General features: G+C 51.4%; 1 protein-coding gene across 7 annotated transcripts in view; it reads left to right on the top strand.

The window, feature by feature from the left end:
* The window catches only part of FAM110D (family with sequence similarity 110 member D), a 41662-nt gene that overhangs the window by 21863 nt on the left and 2424 nt on the right, over positions 1-17375 (top strand). For 2 of the 7 annotated variants that reach the window (XM_051856866.2, XM_051856865.2), the window contains one exon: positions 13272-13374. The exons of 3 other annotated variants lie outside the window; for them this stretch is intronic. The gene's annotated coding sequence lies outside the window, so the exon portion shown is untranslated. Of the gene's footprint in view, positions 1-13271; positions 13453-16426; positions 17112-17375 lie in introns of those variants that run through there. 2 more of the 7 variants (XM_070079043.1, XM_051856864.2) reach the window with 2 other exon arrangements.

The following is a 17375-nucleotide window of genomic DNA, read 5'->3' as shown; positions in this document are numbered from 1 at the left end:
TGCACTAAGTAGATATGACTTCTGTGAGAACTTCCAGCTCTAAAATCCAGTGATTCTACCCATTAGTGGAAAATTACTTATGGGAGTTGCAAAGAAACTAAAATATAGAAGAAATAAATTCAAAAATGGGGGAAGAAAATTAATCCAAAACATATTTTTATCCTTTTTTAAAAAGATTTCTTATTGGCCAGCACCGCGGCTCACTAGGCTAATCCTCCACCTGTGGCGCTGGCACTCCGGGGTCTAGTCCCACTTGGGGTGCTGGATTCTGTCCTGGTTGCTCCTCTTCCAGGCCAGCTCTCTGCTGTGGCCTGGGAGTGCAGTGGAAGATGGCCCAAGTGCTTGGGCCCTGCACCCGCATGGGAGAACAGGAGAAGCACCTGTGCCAGCCGCAGTGGCCATTGCGGGGTGAACCAATGGAAAAGGAAGACCTTTCTCTCTGTCTCTCTTACTGTCCACTCTGCCTGTCAAAAAAAAAAATTTATTATTTACTTATTTGAAAAGCAGAGCATGAGAGAGACAGAGAGAGACAGAGAGACAGAGAGAATGAATCTTCTGTCTGCTGTTTTACTCCACCAAATGTCTGCAACAGCCAGGGCCAGGCCAGGCCAAAGCCAGGAGTCAGGAACCTCCATCCTGTCTCCACATGGGTGGCAGGGACCCAAGTACTTCGGCCATTATCTGCTGCCTTCCCAGGTGTATTAACAGGGAGCTGGATTGGAAGCAGCTGGGACTCAAACTGGCTCCCTAATATGAGATTGGTGTCCAAAGCAGTGGCTTAACCCACTGCCCCACATCAGTCCCCCAAAAAGTGTTTTTAAAAAGGAGAGAGGAAGGGCCGGTGCTGTGGCGTAGTGGGTGAAACTGCCGCCTGCAGTTCCGGCATCCCATGTGGGCACTGGTTCAAGTCCCAGCTGCTCCACTTCCCATCCAGGTCTCTGCTGTGGCCTGGGAAAGCAGTAGAAGATGGCCAAAGTCCTTGGGCCCCTGTGCCCACGTGGGAGACCCGGAGGAAGATTCTGGCTCCTGGCTTCAGATCGGCCCAGCTCTGGCCATTGCAGCCAGTTGGGGAGTAGACCAACAGATGGAAGACTTCTCTCTCTCTCTCTCTCTCTCTCTCTCTGCCTCTCCTCTCTCTGTGTAACTATGACTTTCAAAGAAATAAGTGAATTGATCTTTAAAAAGAGAGAGAGAGAGAGGAGGAAAAGTTTAATAAAAATAATACACAGTATTATAGGTGAGAAATAAAAATGTATCAGTCTATTTAAATGGGCCAAATTCTCCAAAGATAAAAGATGTCAGATCAAATAAAAAATGATCTATTTACAAAGATCCAAAATATAAGAACACAGATTGACAAATTTTGGGGAAGAATACTAGGCCAAAAAAAAGAAGATGAAATAGCTATATTAAAGCCAAAAGCATCACTAGAGATAGTCTCTAATGATAAAAGTTAAATTCAGCAGAGAGAGCACTAGCATTTCTAAACCAATGTCATCTAATAACACAGCCCCAAAATGCTACAGGGAAAAGGGACAAATCTGCCATGGTGGGATATTTTAACAGCTCTCTCTCAGTAATTGATAAATTAAGTTGATAAACAAAAATTCAATGAGGACTTGAAATATTTGAACTGTGCAATTAATCAACTCTATCATGTTCGTCATCTGTCTTCCCCATGTCAATACAGCTCTTCACTGTCTTAATGACTCCACAAGTCGCTTAACCTTTAACATCATCCTTGGCGCTTGGTGAGAGCAGCAGCAGCAGTAACTTACAGTGTGATCTGGACCCAGCCACTTAAGCTGTGAGCCTCCACTACCCCTTCTGAAAAAATAGCTGTAATAGTAGATACTTGTTTCCAAGTTGCTTTGCGAACCAAATGAATACCATGTGTGACTTCAGAAACCATAGGGAACATTATAAACGCAGGAATGATGGCTGTTGTTAGTTAATGAGTATTTCACAACACTGACTGTCAAGGTGAAGAATTGTGGGAGTGGTCACCAGGTGGAACGCAGTACCCCGGCCAGCTGGGAGTGCAGAGCTAGGGAGAGAGGCGGTGGAAGACTCCTGGGAGGGTGCCGCCTGCCCTCTGGTGGACGAACCTGGACTGCCCTGCTCAAATCCCATCAGACTTGCCTTTTGGTGACCTTGGGTAAACCTCTCCCCAACTTGGGTAAACCGAGTCTCTATATTCCCCCAATGCCACACACTTACTTTCTATAGATCTTGTAGGGTAGATTGAGATAATTCTGGAAGTAAAAGTCATTGTAGTCTGTGCCTCTCTGGTTAGGCACAGTCTAACTGGTGAACCGTTCACCACTGGTCCCAGGGGGCAGTACTAAGCAGGTCTTGGGCAAGGCTTCCTTCTCCATGACCACCCGCGGTGGCAAGGGCAGCCTCTTGCGATGGTTTGAACCTCGGGAGTCCAAAGAGGGAGCAGACCTCAAGTCCAGGTGCTTCCAGCACACAAATTCAAAATGATCAGGGGAGGGTCAGCATTGTGGCACAGTGGGTAAACCTGCTGGTTGAGATGCCGGCTCCCCATATGGGTGCCAGTTGGAGTCCTGGCTGTTCCACTTCTGATCCAGCTCCATGCTAATGTGCCTGGGAAAACAGCAGAGGATGGCCCAAGTGCTTGGGTCCCTACACCCACATGGGAGACCCAAAAGAAGGCCCTGGCTCCTGGCTTCTGCCTGGCCCAGCCCTGGCTATTGCAGCCATTTGGGAAGTGAACCAGAAGATAGAAGATCCCCCACCACTTCCTCCCTCTGTCCTTCCTTCCTTCCCTCTCTGTAACTCTGACTTTCAAATAAATAAAAATAAATTAAAAAAAAAAAAAAGATCGTGGCTCTGGAACTAGTGGGTGCTTGATACCCATTTGTAGAAGGAGTGTCGAAGGGAGCAGTGGGAAAGGACGCCTAATTTCTAAAAGAGCAGAAGGAGGGGCGCTGCAGGAGTGTGGGGTCTGCGAAGAGCTGCTGGAGAGAGGCCCAGCTGCTCCTGGGACTGAGCCGTCCTCAGTGACGCACTGCTGGCGTCACACCTGGGCTCCCTGACAGCATGCGCCGAGACAGAAGGGGTCTGCAGTGCAGCCTGCAAAAGCCTGGCCGCCTGCCTGGCTCAGAGCCCAGGAGTGACTGCCGCGAGTCCGAAGGTCAAAGGTGATGAGACTCCTATCTTCATACGCCTCCTCCCTCAATCACCAGATACTGGCCACCTTGCCCTGGGAAGGGTGTGACCCAGGGTAGGGGGCTCTGGGCAGCTGAGATAGACCCTGGAGGTGACAACTGCAGGTCACTGCTGGCCACACTCACCCCAGGTGGCAGCCAGGTGCTTCCAGAAGGCCGCTGTCCACCACCATCCCATAGGTTATCCAGCAGCTCCCTCTGGATCTGTCAGCTCCTTCCTGTGGGGAGGAGGAGTGCTGATGGGAGCTGCCACAGCCTCCACCACTGCAGTGGGGCTGCAGCTGCAGTTGATTATATTACCAGCACCCCACCATCTACCCTAGATGCCCCTCTCCCTCAACCACCACTCTGCGGGCTCCATGACTCACATAGAGGCATGAGCCAGACCCTCCCCCCAAGAGCCCGTGTACCTGCTCCTCACACCCTCCTCAGGCCAGGGCAGCATTGCCAGCTCTCACAGCTGCAGCCAGGCAAGGGCCTGCCCAGAAGCCCCCAAGTAGATCACCTGGGATCCACACTCGTGTGGCTGTCCCCACTGGGTGACAGCAGCCTTCTCCCTATTTAGAATCAGGGTGAAACCTTCACTCCAAGACAGGGATCCATGACCCCTCCTTGTGCCTGCTGGTCCCTGGACACAGGAGCTCAGTGCACCCAGGAGAAACACGCAGCTCTTAGTGCATTGCAACTCTATTTAGTAAAAATGTGTCCCATCTGAGGACCATGACCTCAGAAGTTGCAGCCTGGGAAATACAAAGTCTCCCAGTGGGTCCTTGGAGTGACCACAAGTGGAGTCACTTGATTCCACTCTTTGGTCCCTACACTGCTGTCTTCTTCTTTAGGGGGATAAGGTGCCACAGAAAGGTCTGTGGCTCAGCCTATGCCTGCAGCGGGTTGCCCATCAGTGTTATGCCTTGTGCCAGAAGGCCAGACCTTTATTCCCAGCCTTGCTCAATCGTCAGATTTGGGCTACCTGGGGAGAGTGTGACCTTGGGTAAGGTGGCTCTCCACCCTGAAGCAGACCCTGAAGAAGGCAACAGCCACATGAGCAGCAGATAAATGTGCATAATGAGTAAAGGACCCGAGGGGTCCCTGCCCTCGGCCCGCTGTTTTCCTAAAACTTGCCCTCCCCTGGTGCCGAGATGACCAGAAGGGTTCTAAGAGTCACATCTAGCCAGAAGGGGGCTGGGTTTTCAGTGTCTTCCCAGGCCCTTGTAGCAGGTGTTCCTGGCACTCACTGGCCAGGGAAGGAACTGTCTGGCTTTGGAAGGCCTTCTGTGTCCCGGGTTCACCAGGGGACCTTAAAGAGTTCATGGAAAAATGGAATGTTTATCTGGTGTAAAAATTGTTTTTAAATCCTTTCATTCATGAGGTCCTCAAAATGTTCTTGGAGGGGCCAGCATTGTGGCATAGCGGGTAAAGCCACCACCTGCGGTGCCGGCATCCCATATGGGCACTGGCTTGAGTCCTGGCTGCTCCACTTCTGATGCAGCTCTCTGCAATGGCCTGGGAAAGCAGTGGAAGGTGGCCCAGTGCTTGAGCCCCTACACCTGTGTGGGAGACCTGGCAGAAGCTCCTGGCTCCTGGCTTCGGATCGGTATAGCTCCAGCCGATGTGGCCATTTGGGGAGTGAACGAGCAGATGGAAGACCTCTATTTCTCTCTCTCTCTCTCTCTTTGCCTCTGTCTCTCTATAACTCTGCCATTCAAATAAACAAATAAATATTTTTAAAAATGTTCACAGAAAATGCATATTTTGAAAAAACTATACATGGGTTTCAAAATATTTGTGCATCAAAATAATCTTTAAATTTTTTTCATTTCTTTATTTTCATTTTATTTGAAAAGCAGAAGACAGAGAGAGACAGAGAGAAATCGTCCATCCCTTGGTTTACCCCCCAAATGCCTGAAACAGCCAGCAGTGGGCCAGGCTGCAGCCAGGAGCTGGGAACTCCATCTGAGCCTCCTTTGTGGGTGGCAGGGACTCAAGTACTTGAGCCATCATCTGCTGTTTCCCACAGTGCACATCTAGAAATTTGGAAGTGGAAGTGGAGCTGGAACCTCAGACACTCTGATATGGAGATGCACGCATCCCAGGTGGTGTCTTAACCACTTAACAAAATATCTGCCCCAACTTATCTTTTACTTCTACTTGTCCACAAACTTTTAGAAGTCCCCTCATACATTCCCTGGTCCCCAAGACCCTTCATTTCTTTATATATATATAAATACACACACACACATATATATACACACACACATAAAGAATTATTTATGAGGCCAGTGCTGTTACGCTGCTGTCTGCGACACCAGCATCCTATATGGGCCCCGTGTGGGCACCGGTTTGATTCCCGGCTACACCACTTCCAATCTAGCTCCCTGCTAATGAGCCTCAGAAAAGCAGCAGAAGATGGCTAGGTTGAATTCATTTGAAAGGCAGATACAGAGAGAGAGTAAGATCTTCCATCCACTGGTTCACTCTCCCAAATGGCCACAAGGCCAAAGCTTGTCCAGACTGAAGCCAGGAGCCCCAACTCTATCCAGGTCTCCTGCATGGATTGCAAGGATCCAAGTACTTGAGGTGTCACCTGCCGTTTTCCAGGCACATTAACAGGGAGCTGGATCTGAAGTGGAGCAGCCGGGTCTCAAACCAGTGCCCATATGGGATGCTGGCCTCACAGATGGAGGCTTAACCTGCTATGCCACAATGCTGGCCCCAAATTAATTAAATGAATTAATGTAATTGGGAGGCACAGAGATAGAAACACAGAGACAGAGCGCTCCCATCTGCTGGTTTTATCCTAAATGCCTATAACAGCCAGAGCTGGGCTGGGACTAGGCCAGAAGCCAGGAACTGAATCCAGGTCACCCATATGGGTGGCAGGGACCCAATTACTTGAGCCATCACTGCTGCCTCCCAGGGTCTGCATGACTATGGAGTGAAGCTGGAGCCAGTAGCTGGAGTGAGATATCGAACTCGGGTACTCTGGAAAGGGACACAGATGTCTTAACTGCCAGGCTAAATTCCTGGAGGAGGCAAGGAAAAGGGAGACTTATCAGAAACTATTGCAATAACCCAGGCCAGAGATGATGGTGGCTTGGCCCAGGGTGGTGGGAGTGGGACAGACCGAAAGTGACCTACATCTGGATGGATTCTGAAGATAGAGCCAGTAGATACTGCTGACGGACTAGGTATGGGATGTGAGAGAAAAAGATGTGTCTAAGGGTGCCCCGAGGGTTTTGGCCTGAGCAACAGGAAGGATGCTGAGTTGGGGAAGGATCCCTGAGAGGAGGACGGCGATGGTGGTGGAGCAGACTTGGCCGGGGGGGCGGGGGAGCAGATCAGATCAATGGTTTAGTTTGCGACATGTGAATCTTAGGTTCCCAGATGATAATGTTAATCTACCCAGTGTCAAGTAATCCTTCCTTAAGGGGCCTGACCTCCCTCTCCCACTCCATCAGGGCTCAGGTCTATGAACTGGCTTAGAGCTAGAAATCAGCAGGGGGCCTGAGCTGCTCCATCCATTATGACAACGACTGAAGTTAGGCTTCTGGCCATAAGCCAGAGAGTGTTTCTGTGCAAACTCAACAATATTCAACAAGCTGCTCACCTGTTTCATTCTGGGAGCAATCGGATTAAAACCCCCTGCCAGTCACAGTGTGGGGGTTATCACGGCATCCTGTGCAGTGAAGCCCCCTCGACTCGAGCAGCTCAGCCTGCCTCGGCTCTGCCTCTCTGGGACCCCCTCATCCTCACGAGGTCAGGGTGCCCATCTGAGTGTGGCCTCTTCCAATATACCCAAGCTCCAAAAGACACCCACAGACAACATTTTCATTTTTTTTAAAAAATTATTTTATTTATTTGAAAGACAGAGTTACAGAGAGAGGGCTTCCATCCATTGGTTCACTCCCAGATGGCTGCAACAGCCAGAGCTGTGCTGATCCGAAGCCAGGAGCCAGGAGCTTCTTCCGGGTCTCCCACAAGGGTGCAGGGGCCCAAGGACTTGGGCCATCTTCTGCTTTCCCAGGCCACAGCAGAGTTGGATCAGAAAAGGAGCAGCGGAGACTAGAACTGGCGCCCATATGGGATGCCCGCTGCACCACAGTGCCGGCCCTAACACAGGCAACATTTTCAAGGATGCTGACACTGCTCTCACTAACACTTTCCACAGGGCCAAGGTGACACATGTGCTCAGTGGAATTAGAGGACATATGTGACATTCCTGTTTTTCTTAGACGTCAGGACTTTAGCCAGGGATATATTGCTATCTCAGCCTCACTGATATCAGTCCTGCTAAGCACTAGTTCCAGCCACGCAAACATGCCAACTGTTGAAGCTATTCTCAGCTGCAAGAAGCAACACATTAAGAATTTCTGGTGAGTGGGCGTCATGTTGCAGCAGGTTAAGACATTGCTTGGACACCTCCATCCCATATCAGAACACCTGAGATCAAGTCTCCTCTCTGTTTCTAATCTAACTTCCAGCTAATGCACACCCTGGGAAGCAGCAGGTGACGGCTCAAGTGTTTGGGCCCCTGCCACCTATATGGGAGACCCAGATGGAGCTCCAGGTCCCTGGCTCCAGCCCAGCCAAGCCCAGGCTGATGTGAAGTGAAACAGAGGGTAGAAGTGCTCTTGCTCTCTCTCTCTCTCAGTCTCTTTCTCTTTTGGTTGCCTTTCAAGTAGATGAAAATAAATAATAAGCGGGGCTGGTGCTGTAGCGCAGCAGGTTAATCTTCTGCCTGAAGCTCTGGCATCCCAAATGGGAGCCGGTTCTAGTCCTGGCTACTCCTCTTCCAATCCAGCTCTCTGCTATGGCCTGGGAGAGCAGTAGAAGATGGCCCAAGCACTTGGGCCCCTGCACCCTTGTGGGAGACCCGGAGGAAGCTCCTGGCTCCTGGCTTTGGATCGGAGCAGTTTCAGCCATTGCTGCTATTTTGGGAGTGAACCAATGGAAGGAAGTCTCTCTCTCTCTCTCTCTCTCTCTCTCTCTCTCTCTCTCCCCCATCTAACTCTACCTCTCAAGTAAATAAATAAAATCTTTTTTAAAAAATAAAATAAATAATAAGCAATATTTTAAAAAGAAAGAAAAATAATAAATTAAGATTCTCTAATAAAGGCACTCATACCAATAGATTCAGCCTGTGTTAATTTTTTTCCTCTTTGATTCCACCCCAAATCAACTAGAGGTTCTCCAAAGGTTGGAGTTTGGCATCTGACTTGTTAACAAGTTCCCCAAGTGGCTTTATTTATGGAACCAACTGGAATCCACCTAAGGAAAGGCATTTGGGGACAACATGTCTAATTAACTTCCCTCTTTTTAGTAGATCAGAGACCTGAGAGAGAAAGTTGACTTGTTCCGGAACAAGAGTCAGAACCAGAGGTTTCCTGACTCCTTAAGAGCACTATTGCTCACCCAGACAGCTTTGCCACGAACCGAGGGCTCTTTGATCAGCGCCCCAGAGAGAGCACTGGGCAGACGGGTCTTCATGGTGAGCCGGCTGAGCTGCCCGTGCTCAGTGTTACAGGAATAGCCAACTTTTGGAGAAACTCCCTAGTTTTGGAGAAACTGATGTGTTTCCTTCAGGTTTATTTTTGTTGCAAGCAGCTGATAAATCAGCCCAACAGGGTTAAGTCAAAAGAAAATCTAGGGCTAGTGGAGTGGTACAGTAGGCTAAGCCTCCTCCTGGGGCGCCAGCATTGCTATGGGCGTCATTTCAGGTTCTGGCTGCTCCTCTGCTGACCCAGCTCCCTGCTAATGTGCCTGGGAAAGCAGTAGAAGTTGGTCCAAGTGCTTGGGCCCCTGCACCAGCTTGGGAGACCTGGAAGAAGCTCCTGGCTCTTGGCTTCAGATCAGCCCAGCTCTGGCTGTTGCAGCCATTTGGGGAGTGAACCAGAGGATGGAAAACCTTTCTGTCTATAACTCTACCTATTAAATAAATAAATAAAATCTTTAAAAATTTTTTTAAAAAAAAAGAAGGAAAATGTATTTACTTACCTAACTGTAAAGCCCATGTATGATAGTCAGCTCTCTGGTATTCTAACAAAATACCTGAGGCAGGCTAATGTTAAAAAGAAAAGAGATTTATTTTGGCTCATGGTTCTGGAGTGCTCATCTGGTGATAGCTTCCTGTTAACAGAGTTGCAAGGCAGCATAGAACATCACACAAATAGGGAGCACACTAACGCCCTACCTGTGTGGTCTCCTCCAAGCCCTATAAAGCCACCAGGATTCTGTCATGGGGGCCCACCCTAATGAACTCATCTAATCTAATAACTTTCCAAAGCCCCCACCTCTAAACACCATGAACAAATTAAGTTTATACACATACACACAACCCACCTGGGGCCGGCGCTGTGGCAGAGTGAACTAAGCCTCCGCCTGCAGCGCCCATGTCCTGTATGGGCGGCAGTCCATATCCTGGCTGCTCCTCTTCCTATCTAGCTCTCTGCTATGGCCTAGAAAATTAGTAGAAGATGGCCCAAGTGCTTAGGCTCCTGCACCCATGTGGGAGACCCAGAAGAAGCTCCTGGCTTCAGATTGGCCCAGCTCCCGTTGCAGCCATTTGGGGAATGAACCTGTGCATGGAAGACCTCTTTCTCAATCTGTCTGTCTGTCTGTCTGTCTGTCTCTCTCTCTCTCTCTCTCTCTGTAACTCTACCTCTCAAATAAATAAATAAATCTTAAAAAAAAAAAAAAAGTTTCGGGGCTGGTGCTGTGGCGCAGGGGGTTAACACCCTGGTCTGAAACACTGGCATCCCATATGGGCGCCGGTTCTGGTCCCGGCTGCTCCTCTTCCGATCCAGCTCTCTGCTGTGGCCTGGGAAAGCAGTGGAGGATGGCCCAAGTGCTTGGGCCCCTGCACCCCCATGGGGGACCCGGAAGAAGCTCCTGGCTCCTGGCTTCGGATTGTCGCAGCTGGCCATTGCGGTCATCTGGGGAGTAAACCAGTGGATGGAAGACCTCTCTTTCTCTGCCTCTCCTCTCTGTGTAATTCTGACTTTTAAATAAACAAATCTTTAAAAAAAGAAAAGTTTCTTTTTTTTTTTTTTTTTTTTTTTTTTTTTTGACAGGCAGAGTGGATAGTGAGAGAGACAGAGAGAAAGGTCTTCCTTTTGCCGTTGGTTCACCCTCCAATGGCCGCCACGGCTGGCGTGCTGCGGCCAGCGCACCTCACTGATCCGAAGCCAGGAGCCAGGTGCTTCTCCTGGTCTCCCATGGGGTGCAGGGCCCAAGCACTTGGGCCATCCTCCACTGCACTCCTGGGCCACAGCAGAGAGCTGGCCTGGAAGAGGGGCAACCAGGACAGAATCCGGCGCCCCGACCGGGACTAGAACCCGGTGTGCCGGCGCCGCTAGGTGGAGGATTAGCCTAGTGAGCCGTAGCGCTGGCCTAAAAAAAGAAAAGTTTCTACCCACCACCCCTCTGGCTGATATCACTAGGGGTTAAGCTCCTGCATCAGTTTGGGGGTGTAGGTCTTATTCAAACCATAGCCTATGGATGGGTTTGCTTCAGATCTGATCCCAGACTGGAGGTTCGGGCCATCAAGATTCTCCTCACCCTCTCCAATTCTCATGCTGTTTCTCCTCTGTCTCCTCTGTCCTCAGACAGGCTCTACTCTCAGGGATGTATTGCCAGGTCCTTGCACAGCAAGGAAGAGAATCTTCATCTCAGCAGTCCCAGCAAGTATCTCATTGGCTCCTTTTGAGTTCCATGCCCATCTTTGCAGGAAATATTGCAGCCAGAGAAATGTGAGAAGGCTTTGGGACATAGGCCTAAGTCAAGTGTGCCACCCTGAGTCAAGTTACCCCACTCTGGGAGTACAGGGTTCAAGTGGGAGAAAGATGGCCAAGATCAGGGTAAGTGTTCCAGAAGAAAGAGGAGAAACTGCTGAATAGCAATCCTGCGGATGTTGGCAGCGCTGGGAAGGATGGAGAAGTCAAAGACGCCAGTGGAGAAGGTGACAGCTGTATTTCAGTAGCAATATCAAAGCGTTAGTTTCATGCTATAGTAATAGTAGGGATGGTGGTTATAATGCCCACCTGTTGGGGTATCTAACCAGCTTTCAACCTCCACCTTCTCTGGGAATGCCCTCCTTCGTAATAAAAGGGGAAGTCCCCATAGTTGGGTATCTTCAGTTCAACACAACAACTCTCTTACCATAGCTCAGTGCCACCCTGAAAACTGTCAAGGGGGCCCATGTCCCTTAAAAAGCCCCTCTGTCAAAAGCAATTTATGAAAGACCCCACAGGCATCTGTCACTCGAGATCCAGGGCAGGGTGCATGTGTGAGCTGCATCCCTCAACATCAGCTCTCAGAACCAGCACCGCTGGCGTTTCTCCCCCACCCGTGCCTCATGTCTCCATCTGAATGTCACAAAGGCCTGCAGGTGGCTGCTGGCAGTGGGTCAGACACTCCAGAGTGCAAGAGCGAGTTGTAGATCCTCGCGGACGGAAGCGCCCATTCTTTTGCTTCCTTTCGTCTTCCAGTCTGTAGCTGGGTATTTTCCATAGCAGTATAGAATGGGGATCATTCTGCAATAAACAAGGTATTTTCCTCCCTTGTACATCAGTAAACCAAAAACAGGCATAATATACAGAAAGCACGGTGGCACTATTCCTTTACTGCTAGATCTAGGTTTGCTTTAAAAGATGGTGAAAATTGTGATCTGAGATGGGATGTGTATGAGGACATTAAATATTAGGATCTGTGGTACGGACCCTTCATCATATATGCACCATTTCAATGTGTGAAGCCAACATACAAAATTCTAGTCATCCCTCAATTTCAGTATTACTTTAGGAGTTTTATTTTCAATTTTAGTTACTACTACCTCAGCAGAGCAAAGTTTCTCCAAATTAAATTTTTTAAAGATTTATTTGAAAATCAGAGTTACAGAGAGCAATCCAGACCTTCCATCTGCTGGTTCACTCCCCAGGTGGCACAAAGACACAGGATGGGCCAGACCAAAGCCAGGAGCTTCTTCAGGGTCTCCCATGTGGGTGCAGGGGGACCATCGCTGCTTTCGCAGGAGCATTAGCAGGGAGTTGGACTGGAAGTGGAACCACAAGGACTTGAACTGGCACCCATATGGGATCTCAGCACTACAGGCCGTGCCTTAACCTGCTGTGCCACAGTGCTGGCTCTTCTCAACTGCAAAATTTCATTGCCTAAATTCTCACAATGCCCTCCCCTGCCCTGGCTGATGCCAGGAGCCAGGGTCTCAATACAGATCTCTCAGGTCAGTGACAAAGGCCCAACCACTTGAGCCATCACCTGCTGCCTTCTTCTTCCTCTTCCTCTTCCTCTTCTTTTAAGATTTATTTACTTATTTATTTGAGAGGCAGAGTTACAGAAAAAGGGAGGGAGGGAGGGAGGGAGAGAAAGAGAGGTCTTTCAATCTGCTGGTTCATTCCCCAAATGGCCACAACAGCTGGAGCCGAGCCAACCAGAAGCCAGGAGACTCTTCCGTGTCTACCATGTGGATGCAGATGCCCAAGCACCTGGGCCATCTTCTACTGCTTTCCCAGGCCATAGCAGAGGGTCATACAGCGCCAGCCCCACCCTCTGCCTTCTAAGGTGCACATTAGCAGGAAGTTGGAACTGGGAGTCAGAGGCAGAACTCAACCCAGGCACTATGATATGGACAAGGGAATCTTAACCACTAGGCCAAATGCCTGCCCTCAAATTGTTCTGTTCTTACTCATAGAACATTGCTGGCCCTTTAACAAAACATCCATCCATGTTCAGTAATAATGAAATTCAGTTACCTTTGATAGTTTGCCAACTTTCTCTCTCAATGTTGTCATTATGAAGATATATTTGTCAAAGGAGGAGAGATTTCTTGCCAGCACACTCCATGAGGAACCCCTCTCTTTTCTATATGGCCCCCTGTGTTATTTAGTCCGGCTGGGATGGTACTGTGTCTTGTACCCAAACTAAAGGTACCCAGAATCATAGTGGCAGAAGGTGGAGCTGGTTGAGATGGAGGGGCTGAAGGTGAGATGGCCAAGGTGTGGTTGAGGAGAACTGGGTGGAGACAGACTGGGCTGCCCTCATTCTGGTCCTTGCTTCATTCAGCCCAGGGAACTCGAAGTTCCACAGAGCCAGGAGCTCAGCACGGCAGAAAAGCCAGCAGGTGCAGAGAAGAGGTCTGCTGCAGCCCTGCCTGAACAGGATGGAGGTAGGCGGTGCAGCCTCGTGGTAGCAAGTCTTGGCTCTGGGGTCCCAGCTCTACCATCCGTAAGCTGTGTGATCGTGGGTGAGTCACTTCACCTCTCTGTACTTCTGTTTCCCCCCACCTATACCATTGGGATGGTTATAATAGCCACTTCATTTAGGGTTTTGTAATAAGTGAGTAAGGGAACTGAGACTGTGGCATAGCAGATAAAGCTGCCTCCTGCATGCCGGCATCCCATATGGGCCCCGGTTCAAGTCCTGGCTGTTCCACTTCCGATCCAGCTCTCTGCTATGGCCTGGGAAAGCAGTAGAAGATGGCCCAAGTGCTTGGGCCCCTGCCATTGCAGCCATTTGGGGAGTGAACCAGCAGATGGAAGACCTCTCTTTGTCTCTGCCTGTCTGTAACTCTGCCTTTCAAACTTAAAAAAAAAAAAAAAGTGAGGTTCAGTGCATAAAGCACTTAGCTCAGGGCCTAGCACCTGGGAAATATGCAGTTTGCGGTTCTGATCCTAGGTCATAAACCCTGAGAGAGAAGAAATCCTATCTTACATTTTTCACTATGATCATGTAGGTGCTCAGGATAAAAAATCACTAGTGAATGGCACATCCTCACCCCGTGACTCCCACAGTGAGTTCCGGCAGTGGGCACTGGCAGGGATCTGGGCAGTGGGCGCTGGGGGAGGGCCAGGTCGGAGCCAGGCTATTGTTGTGCCTGAGATTCTTTCCGAAAACGGAAAGACCTGATTAAAGGGGAGCCCTGCTGGCATCTCTGTGCAGGGTGTGTGTGTGTGTGTGTGTGTGTGTGGTGTGTGTTTGCTCGCCCCAGGCAGCCGGGCCAGGGGGCTTCCTCCCTCTTTCTTCTAAAACAGACCCCCAACCTATTGCCTGAGGCCCTTCCTTCTCTGCACCCCATCTCTCTGCACTCTCCTGAACCTCCCCCACCCCTGGGCAAGTCCTTCCCTAACCTCTTGGCCCAGACTCTGGCTGTCCTCCTGTCCTACCGCTCTCACGTCTCAAAAATCCCCTCCAGGCCCAGCTCAGATCCCTTGCTCTTTGAAGCTTCCCATCCCCCCTCTATCGCCACCCCTCCAAGTCATCTGCTGTGTTCATCTGTCTGTTAGAGTCTATTGTGATCACCACTCCTGGCTGCAGCCCCCAGGAGGCTGAGCTGAGCCAAGCCCTGGCTGACCCTCTGCCTGGCGCAGGTGTCCACATGATTTGTTGCTAACAGCTGAGAGCAAGACAGTGGGGCTGAGAACCAAGACACAGGCCAGGGGGATCAGCAAGGTGCCAGAGGAAGGGAAAAGCTGGAGGGGGGACCATCCAGGTTCCTGGAGCACATGGAGCACATGGAGAGGCCAGGTGCCCTCTGAGCCCCCACTTCTTGGCACCCTCACCCCACACAACAGCTGGGCTCCTCGTTCCTATTTTACATGGAAGGAAACTCAGAGAGGTTAAGTTCTTGCTGGAGGCCACACAGCAGTGGCTGGGATACCAGACTGGACTCAGGCAAGGCTGAGATGGGCAATGGCTGGGGAGGGAGGGGGCACATGCTGTCTCCTGTGTGACACTTTGAAGAGCCTCCCCACCCTGCTGCCTTACTCCCAGCGCTGATCAGGCCTCTCCTGGAAGGGGACTTTTCTGACTCAGGCACATTCCCAATCTGTCCTCACGATCCGGGAATGAGGTTGGAAATAGGAAGGAAACGGCCCTCAGACTTGGCCTCCCCCGGCCTGGCTCCGGAGCCGGAAAGAGTCACTTTAAGGATCTCCCAAGGGAACCATGACCAGAAAGAGAAATGATTCGGTTTGCAGTAGGCGTGGCTGAGATGAGGCTGGGCCAGTCCCTTAGCCCCTGCCCGAACCCAGAGTCTGCCCTCTCCCCAGGAACTACCCTGCCTGGAGGGTCCGGGGCCTGTGCTTGCCTCCCAGGACTCTGTCCACTGGCCTCCCGGACTGGGTACCGTCACCCCTCAGACAGGGACTCCTGCGAGCAAGACCCTGTAACCAGCACTGGCATCACCCCCAGATTGGAGTGTCCAGCGGGCAGAGCTGTGCCACTGCCCTCCATCTGGGGGCCCCCAAAGCCAGTGCTGTCGCACCACCAGCATCATCCCTGGACCCCATTCTGAGGTGCAGCTTCTGTCCCTACTGCCTACAACAGGGCTGTGAAGGGGGCCCCTGCCTGCCCCTCTGTCCTACCCGGATGTCCCTTTAAGACCAAAGGGATGGGGGTTGCATCAAATCAGACACAACAGCCCCATCCTCCCCCCTGACCGGCCAGGTTTCCTGCCATTGACAGCATCCCAGCTGAGCCCTGCCCAGCCGCCCTCCGCTTAACCCCTTCCTGACCAGACCACAGGGCTACTGACCTGCACCCCCAACCTGACTATAAACTTAGGAGACTGAAAGCAGCAGGTCACTGAATTGTTCTGGGGATGCAGTATGCTAATGACTGTGTGGCTTTACTTGGCACAGCATTTATTGATCTCTCAATAAAGTTCACTCTCATTGCTAGCTGGGTAAGCTGGGACCAGCCACGTCCCCTCCCCAGCCTCAGTCTCTTCCTCTGTAAATGGGAAAAATACTAGACTCTACTCTCCAGAGATGGTCTCAGGGACTCGCTGTGATGCTGCCCCTGTGCAGAGAGCACTGTGGAAAGTCCTGTCACAACATGGAATGGTCACAAAGACCGGAACCAAAACAGCACCAAACCTCCCTCAACGAGGGGGAGCCTGACCAGGACACGGGCTTTGGGGCCTCACACTCATCACTGCAGAGGGTACAGGGGGAGGAGCGGAGCTGAACTTGGGCTTTGGGGAAGGCCTCGCCCTCTCCCCACCTACCAAGTAGGCTGGTCACCCCTGCTGGGCCCGTCTGTCAAAGGAGATCTAAGAGCACAGGTGTGAACTTGCTCTGCAAACATAAAAGTGCTAGAAGGCAGGGGGAGGGACTGATGGGCAGCGGACAGTGGGCAGCTGGGGTGGTGGAGGGGAGCAAGGACCTTTGGCAGGGACACTGGTGTTTGAACCGCAGGCTGGAGCGACTCTGCTGGAGAGAGGCAGAGCAGGAACCCTCCTATGGGGTAGGGCTTCACCTTGGAGGTGAGAGGTGTCCTGGGCACCCAGGTTACGTGCAGAGGAGGAAAAGGGCCAAAAGACCCCAGAATCATCCCTCCTCACCTTCCACCTGGCCAGGGGCACCTCTGCAGGAACAGGCTCGCTCACACGTCTGCCGCACCACTGCCCCCTCTCTCAGGCTATGGATTCCCGGAGCAGAATCCTGGGGAGTCTGCTTGGCAGTGTCCCGTGCCCAGAGCAGCACAGGTCCCAACCTGTCACAGAAGCAAAAGGGGGAAAAAAGAAAAAAGGCAAGCGGACAAGAAAAAAGGAGATTGGCTCTGACCCACAGGAGCAGCAGCCCCAGCCCAGGCCGTGGAGGAAGCCTGGGGGTCGGGGGACTCCTTGGGGGTCCTGACTCTGCCCCCAGCTTCCAGCACAGATCAATTAACCAGGCAGCAGAGGAGCTGCAGGCGGAGAAGCGACCAGGAAGGAGTTAACAGAGGCCAGGCTCTGGGTCAGGAAGGCAAGGGTTAATCTGGGGGGGGTGGAGGCTCTCTCAGCTTTTCCTGTGGAGAGTGAGGTTTGGCTGCCACCAAAGTTACTTCTAGTCCCAGTTGTCCCTCTTGTCCGCAGTCTGGACCTGCCTGGGGACCCCTGCAATTCGGCCTCCCCACGCAGAGGTGAGTGCACCCTGAGCCTGGGGCAGGGCAGGGCCTGCCGCGGGAGGCTGGCTCCAAGCCAGGGAGCCTAAAAGTGAGCCCAGGTCCTGAACAGAAGCCTTCTTGGGCATACCAGGGACAGCTAACTCCAGCCCTGGGAGAAGGCAGGCAAGGCGACAGCCGCCAGGCCCCTGGGTTGGGATGTCTGTGGTCAGGCATCAAAGCCAGACCAGAAGGCAGGGGACAGGCAGGCCGTGCATGACAGACTATTTTGGTCCCTGTGTT

Source organism: Oryctolagus cuniculus, chromosome 7 (assembly GCF_964237555.1).
Source record: "Oryctolagus cuniculus chromosome 7, mOryCun1.1, whole genome shotgun sequence".
Taxonomy (NCBI): domain Eukaryota; kingdom Metazoa; phylum Chordata; class Mammalia; order Lagomorpha; family Leporidae; genus Oryctolagus; species Oryctolagus cuniculus.
The sequence above is the reverse complement of the archived record's forward strand: the minus strand, read 5'-3'. Positions and strand labels throughout refer to the sequence as shown.